Below are 7,339 nucleotides of genomic sequence, written 5' to 3'. Positions count from 1 at the left end.
TTTACAGAAGCCTGCAGAGGCATTGAGTTGTTTAGCTTCGTGAACCCGCCTCTGTCTTCAAACATTCCTAGTGAATCCTCACACATACCTTGCAGACTCATTGGCTCAGGGTATAGAGGTACCGTTGCGGACTGATGAGCTCACACCACTTCTTGCCAGCTGAACTGCCCAAACCACTATCCGCAGATTCTGTTCCTGAAGGTCGCTACTCCCTCCCGATCTTCCTTCAGCACAGCTTGCTTGTTGGAGCACCTGCCTCCTATCTCAAAGGAAGATTCACGCACCTGCTGCAGTGTAGACATAAGAATCACGAGCTCTCCCTTCACCAGGACACAACCATCCACCACACACGCCCCACTCAAGACACCACGACAATCCACTGAACCACGCGCCGAATTAGGCTTCACAACCATTCCCAACACGAGGCAGCGAAAGCTCCCTCATCCCCAAAACCAGTCAGAAAACCAGGCTGCACTAGTCAGAACAGAGACTCCTCCACCCAATGCTGCACCAAAGGGAACCCTAGGCACCAGAAGGCTAGCTCCCAACTTAGACAGAGACTCCTTATTAAATCAGAGGTCTCACAGGCCACCAGAAATCCAGAAAACAAAAATGACAAGACCAAAAACAGAAACAGAAACCAAGGAACAAAATGCCCATCTAACAAAGACAAACTCAGAAACTGGGACCTAGACCTACAATCACCTCAAAGATGTCTGTGAGTAGCCTTTATTTTTATTTATTTTTCTTTTTGTTAGGAGATTTTCTATTCATTTTACATATCAACCACAGATTCCCATGTCCTCCCTCCTCCCACCCTGCATTCCCACCTGCTCCAAGGCAAGGTTTCCCATGGGGAGTCAGCAGAGCCTGGTACATTCAGTTGAGGCAGGTCCAAGCCCCTCCTCCATGCACCAAGGCTGTGCGAATTGTCTCACCTAGGCTCCAAAAAGCTAGCTCATGCACTAGGAACTGGTTCCAATCCCACTGCCTGGGGGCCCCCTAAACAGTTTAAGCTAAACAACTGTCTCACCTATCCAGAGTGCCTTGTCCGGTACCATGGGGGCTCCTGAGCTATTGGTCCACAGTACATGTGTTTCCACTAGTTGACTAGTTGTCTGTGTAATTTTTCCCATCATGGTCTTGATGTCCCTTGCTCATAGAATCCCTCCTCTCTCTCATCGATTGGACTCCTGGAGCTCCACCTGAGACCCAACTGTGGATCTCTGCATCTGCTTCTATAGGTCACTGGATGAGGGTTCTATGATGACAGTTAGAGTATTCAGTCATTCCATCATGAGAGCAGGCCATCTCAGGACTCTCTCAACTATTGTCAGTGATCTATGGTGGAGTCATCCTTGTGAATTCCTGGGAACCTCCCTAGCACTCTGCTTCTCCCTAATCCCATGGTGTCTTCATTTATCATAGTATCTCTTTCTTTGTTCTCCCACTCCATTCCTCTTCCATCTCACCTCCTGCTCCCCTAAGCTCTCATTCCCTGTACCTTGCCCTCAATTATCCACTCCCAGACCAATAGCTGAGGAGCCCCTATGGTACTGGACTAGGTCCTCTGGATAAGCAAGACAGTTGTTTAGCTTGAACTGTTTAGGGGGGGCCCAGGCAGTGGGAACGGGACCTGTCCCTAGTACATGAGCAGGCTTTTTGGAGCCTAGTGCCTATGATGAGACAATTTGCGAAGCTTTGGTGCAGGGGGAGGGGCTTGGACCTGCCTCAGCTGAATGTACAAGACTCTGCCAACTCCCCATGAGAGAACTTGCCTTTGAGGAGGTGAGAATGGAGGGGTGGGTTAGGGTGGAAGGCTGGGGGGGTGGGAAGAGGGAGGACAGGGGAATCTGTGGTTGGAATGTAAAATGAATAGAAAAATCTCTTAATAAAGAAAAAGAAAAAAAGAATAAATACAAAAAAAAAACCCAACCCAATTAAAAGTGGAGTACAGTTCTAAACAAAGAATTCTCAAAAGAGGAAACAAATGGCTGATAAGCACTTGAAATGTTAAACATCTTTCTAAAAGTAAAATATCATTTGGTTTTAATGTCATTTATTGTATTTTTGTCATTTAAAACAATTCTTAAATTGAAATATATTTTGGTCATATTATTCTCCCTCATGTCCTTCCAGATCTTCTCCCCTCCTACCCACCCAACCTTAAGTTCTTCTTCAAAAAACAAATAAAATCCAATACAAAAACAAAACCAAGAAATAGAAATCAAAACTACTTAGAGATTTTTATCTTACATCAGTCAGAATTGTCAAGGTCAATAAAATAACAGCTTATGGTGGTGAGGATGTGATATAAGAGGAACTCTTCTCCATTGCTGATGGGAGTGCAAACTTGTTCAGCCACTGTGGAAATCCGTGTGGCAGTTCCTCAGGAAGATGGGAATCAATTTACCTCAAGATCCAGCTGTACCACTCCTGGGCACATACCTAAAGGATTGTAAATCCACAATACAAACAATTGATCCACCATAATCATTGCTAGTCTACTCATAATAGCCAGCAATAAGAACAAACTACATGTCCACCAATAGATGAATGGACAGAGACAGCTTGGGTTCACAATAACTAGAGTGAAAAATGCAGTTTCCATAGCCTTAACTGCTTAGTCATCTCTTCAGCCTCCTCAAGTTAATATTTTTGAGAAGAGTTTAATGTGACAATTACTCTGTGGGGTCTACTGTGGGAATTCTCTGTTTTGTCCTCAGTGGAGGTGTCCACATGTGCAATGACATGGTCCCCGTTTACATTTCTAGCACCCTTACTGGGAAATGCACCTGTCCTCCATGTTCAATATTTGTCAGTCTGTCTTGTCTATTCCACCTCCCTTCACTTTCAAAATCCCTTCAACAATGCCTCAGGGGAATGCACTATATTGATACCATGGTAGCTAGTATCCTTATCCTAAGGTACTGTTTGAACTCATTACTATGTTTTCATTCACTGTTTGGTTAGTTCTTCATTTCTCCCAGTATTTTGACATATGACTTACAAAATACTGATAATTTTAATGATATTTTATCATTTAATTTTTTATGTTATCTGCTAATTTATAAAACTAAAATTAATGTTCTTCTTTTCAACCTGCCTCCTATGGTTCCACCTTGACAAATTACTCATTATTTTCAGGATTTTTGTTTGGATTTTCAGTAGATCCCTTAGGATGTTTCTTCACTATGCTCCCAACCACATCTTCTCACATACAGTCTTGAGCACATTACCACTGTGCACCCAGTGCAACCAGAGAACAACGAGAAAGACTGGTGGAAATGGTCTGTTCACCAGGCTCTCCCATAATCTCTAACTCACTTGGTTTTCTTCTAACGTTCCAGGTTCTGGCCTCTGTGTTCAGTGAAGAGGACAAGAAAGTATTTCATCAGTGTCAAGCTGGGCTGTATGTGAACAGTTTTAAATTTTTTTTGTTTTATATGTATTGATGTTTTGCCTGCATGTATGTCTGTGTACCAGATGTGAGCTTGGTACCTCCTGGAGATGAGAGAAGAAACCCTGGAATGGATATACACATAGTTCTTAGGCCCTGTGTGGGTGCTGGGAATCAAAACTGGGTCTTCTGTAAGAGAAGCCAGTGCTCTTACCTGCTTAGGTAACTCTCCAGTCCACTATGTGAACATTTTTATCAGGAATATGAACAATAGCTAATATTATTTGCATATCCAACTATTAGAAACCTGTGTCTTTACTTAAAATATATGAGAGTTGTTATAAAGGACTAAGGTATAAGTTGAACCACAAATCCATTTGATTGTTTCAATAGATGAATTCCTAGGCTTACTGGATAACAAGCTAGGATAAAACATCACAACAAAATAAAAAATACACAAAGTAAAAGAATGATGTGAGGGCTGGAACCCGTGGCTCACACTGTAATCCCAGAACTCACAAAATGGAGAGAGGAGAATCACCAGTCCAGGCCTGTCTCAGCTACGTAGTCAGTTCTAGGTCTTCCTGTACTATTTCAGACCACGTGTAAGGAAAAATAAATAAATTTAGAAGAAAGGATGCTCTGAGAAGGAAGAGTTCAACCAGCACACTCCATAGAGGACTTAGTAGAATTGGAGAGCTACATAGAGTCTCTTCTCTGGACTATGATATAGTGAGTGAACAGGGACTGAAGAGGCAAAAAGTTTAGTTATGGATTTCATTTTCCAATATGGAAGAGCCCAGATATCCATCAGAAACTTTTTTGAGGCCCTTTAGTTACTTTTAATGAGTTCCCAAAACATTGTTGTTGGTTTTTTGTTTGTTTGTACATTTGTTTTGTTTGTTTGTTTGTTTGTTTGTTTTTTCTCTCAGTACTTCTGGCACTGTTGGGATAGTCACGATAATGCCGAGTATTAGAACAACTGTGATAAATGCCAGGACACATGGGGTGGTTATGAGCACAGGAAATCTCAAAATAGAGGGTTGTTTTTTTTTTTCTTTTCTTGCTTTAAGAACCGTGATGTTTAGTGTTCTCAACATTTGACATGTAAAGAAAATTACCATGAAGTCAGAATGGCAGTTCCTCCTAGTGAAGCGATTCACGCCAAGCTTTTCCATGGGCTGTTAGCTCTTCCTCACCTTGGGCAGGAAGGGCAGCTTGCAGATGTGAAATGATAAAGCCACTGCTGAGGACTGAGGGTGTGACCAGAGGTCTGGAGGTGTGACTGCACTGATGTACACAGCTTCCTGGTAGCTGTCTTACCACAGGAGAGTGGGCACATGATGTGGTTTCCCAAATAAAAGCGGCTCATGCAGTAAGGAGCCTGGGGCATCAGTATATATTGGAATATATAATTATGTTTATCTGTTGTGTGGTTTTGCACAGAGTGAAATTAGAAGAAAAGATTTAAGAGAATGGAAAACATTTTTCATATTTCTCACCTTTCTGTTTTTTAGCTGGTTGTGATGAGTTTCATACTCACCCCATTTTTTTTCTGCACTTTGCTAAAATAACTGCACTGTGTCAATCAATTAGTTATGAAGAGACTCTATCTACTAATGTATTTATTTTCATTTGAAGGCTTCTCTTTATCAGAAGCTCAGAGCTATGTAATAACCAGAAGACAGAACCTGCAGCTGCTGCTTTATTTAGCGCTCCAGTTACTGCTAAGATTCTCTTTCTAAAGCTGAAAAATTGTTACGATTCTGTCTCCACCTTGTATTTAGTTTGTGTTCACTTTATTGTCCTTGTCTGTCGTGCACACTGCTGGCACCACACCTGTCGTCCACTCTGCTGTCACAGACAGGAAGGAAAGGATTTGGAGCATGTACTAAGACTTTGAGAAAGAGGAGACAAACAACACTCAGACATGCGCATGTGCTCTGCACTTGCTCAATGTGAGGACGACAGCCTCCCATCAAGGATGGAAATCAGAAAAATGTCTCAATAGCATTAACCCTCCTGTGAACAGTTTGATGTGACTCCCAGACCTAAGGTCATCAGTGGTGTTTTCTAAAACAGCAGTTTCTCACTGCTGTGGATTTCACAGGACCTCAGTTTCACTAATAGTCTCTGTTCTAAAACAAAACAAAACAAAACAAAACACCTGCCCTCCCAGTGTCTTAAGGCTTTTGGAATGAAAAACATAGACAAACCAGCATAGGGAATGAAGTGTTTATTTTAGCTCATAGTCCTTCATGGAAGAGAAGTCACTATAGCTGGAACTTGAGGTAGCTGGTCACATTTCATCAGTAGAAAGAAACAGAGTGATTAATGAGCATTTGTATTCAGCTTGCTCTCTTCATTTATACACTGTGGGATCCCAGCTTAGGAAAATGGCACCATATACAGTGGATGGATCTTCTCACCTCTATTTACCTAGCAAAGATAATCCCTCACTGTCGTGTTCAGGCACAATCTAACCTAGATAATCTCTGACAGGTGTGTCCAAGGCTTGCCTGTGCTTGTTCCTGTCAAGTCAGTAACATTAACCACCGCACGATAACATGGTGGGAATGAGATCCTAGCTCACTCTGCAGGCTGGTTCATTTAAGTTGCTAGAACAGAGCAATAGCCTGGGTAACTTATAACAAAAAGAGGCTTGTTTGAGTTCAGACTTAAGGTTCAAAATTAAGATTGGAAATGTCATGGTCAAGTGTCATCATTTGGGCTGAGGGCTAACATTTCCCAACCCATGACACCAAGTGAAAGGGGAGAGTGCAGGGAGGCATGTGTAGAACAATGAACGGGATGGATGGATTTGCCTTTTGACACCTGCTGTCAGAGGGAAGGGGTGTTTTATAGACAAGGTCTCACTTAATATCTCTAGGTGGTCTGGAATTCAATAGGTAGTAGACCAAGCTGTCCTTGTACTTTGGAGTATTCTCCTGCCCCGCTTTCTGAGATTGCAGCAGTATGTTGCCATGCTTTGCTGCATGTAAGTTTTTGCTTATATAAGCCACATTGAAGCCATTGTACACATCACACACACACACACACACACACACACAGAGAGAGAGAGAGAGAGAGAGAGAGAGAGAGAGAGAGAGAGAGAGAGAGAGAGAGAGAGTAAAATGTTTCAATAATGTATATCTGTTACATAGAATGAAGGATGATGAGACAGGAGAACCGTGAGTTTGAATTCAGCCTGGGGTACATAGTGAGTTTCCAGCCACTATTAGTTATAAATCATGACCCTGTCTGAAACAAAACCAAAAATCCAAACTAACCAACCAAACAAACAAACAAACAAACCCTCAAAGGATGAGCATGTAGCTCATGGTCCATCTCTTCTTAAAGGGCATGAGCAAGACCTTGGGTTTGATTGCCCAGCCTCATAGAAATGACAGCAATGAAACCACCTAATGTGGAAAGACATCAACTTTCCTTGTAAACATTTTATGTGGGTTAAAAGGTAGCTCAATACACACACAAAAAAAAATCACAATGGGAATGTGACTAACTTATGGCATTCCTAATATACATTTACTTTCAATATACACAATTCAAAAACAAAAATATTCCTCTGCAATATTAATGTAAGACAAAATTTCTGAAAATTATTAAAATTTGGAACTGAAGAACTTCGTCATCCCATTTGTTCCATACACCCTCCTGTTATACAGAGCTGTTCATCTCTTCTAACCAATGGCTTCTTCTAATTAGATTACATTTTAGCTGAAGATCCTGGCCGGGTTTTCTCAAAGTGTATTTTTCTTCATCCTTTGAGTCATCAAATACTGATTACAGACAAGATTCTGCTGCGTGTGAAGTGGGATCATTTCATATGCAGGAATGCATAGCTCACATTTCCTATCTTTCAGTATCAGCTCTCAACATACAATTTCCTCTTCTCACTTTGGTAAAGCAGAGGGGCAG

Source organism: Peromyscus leucopus, chromosome 3, assembly GCF_004664715.2.
Source record: "Peromyscus leucopus breed LL Stock chromosome 3, UCI_PerLeu_2.1, whole genome shotgun sequence".
NCBI classification, from domain to species: Eukaryota; Metazoa; Chordata; class Mammalia; order Rodentia; family Cricetidae; genus Peromyscus; species Peromyscus leucopus.
Note: the sequence above shows the minus strand (reverse complement) of the source record.